Raw genomic sequence first — 319 nt, 5'->3', positions numbered from 1 at the left:
TGGTGGCAGAATCTGACACAGGCTGGGCTCCGAGGTGGACTCCAGGTTTTTCTCTCTCCTCTCCAATTGACAGATCTCATCTTAAACTTACATATACACACATATGAGTGTATATATATACATATATTCCCTCTGTGATCCTTTCTTTTCCCATTCCTGTGAAGGTGCATGGCTTACTCTGGAGACCACCGGAGCAGGTTCTGGGGATCTGCCCACTGCTGCCTGAAAACTTCTTCAGAGCAGCACTTCCCAGAAAACATACTATGCTGAGGAGACAGACCTGTCTGCTGCAGGTCAGAACATCACAGTTTTTTTTTTT

Source organism: Oxyura jamaicensis, chromosome 12 (genome assembly GCF_011077185.1).
Source record: "Oxyura jamaicensis isolate SHBP4307 breed ruddy duck chromosome 12, BPBGC_Ojam_1.0, whole genome shotgun sequence".
Taxonomy (NCBI): Eukaryota; Metazoa; Chordata; class Aves; order Anseriformes; family Anatidae; genus Oxyura; species Oxyura jamaicensis.
The sequence above is the reverse complement of the archived record's forward strand: the minus strand, read 5'-3'. Positions refer to the sequence as shown.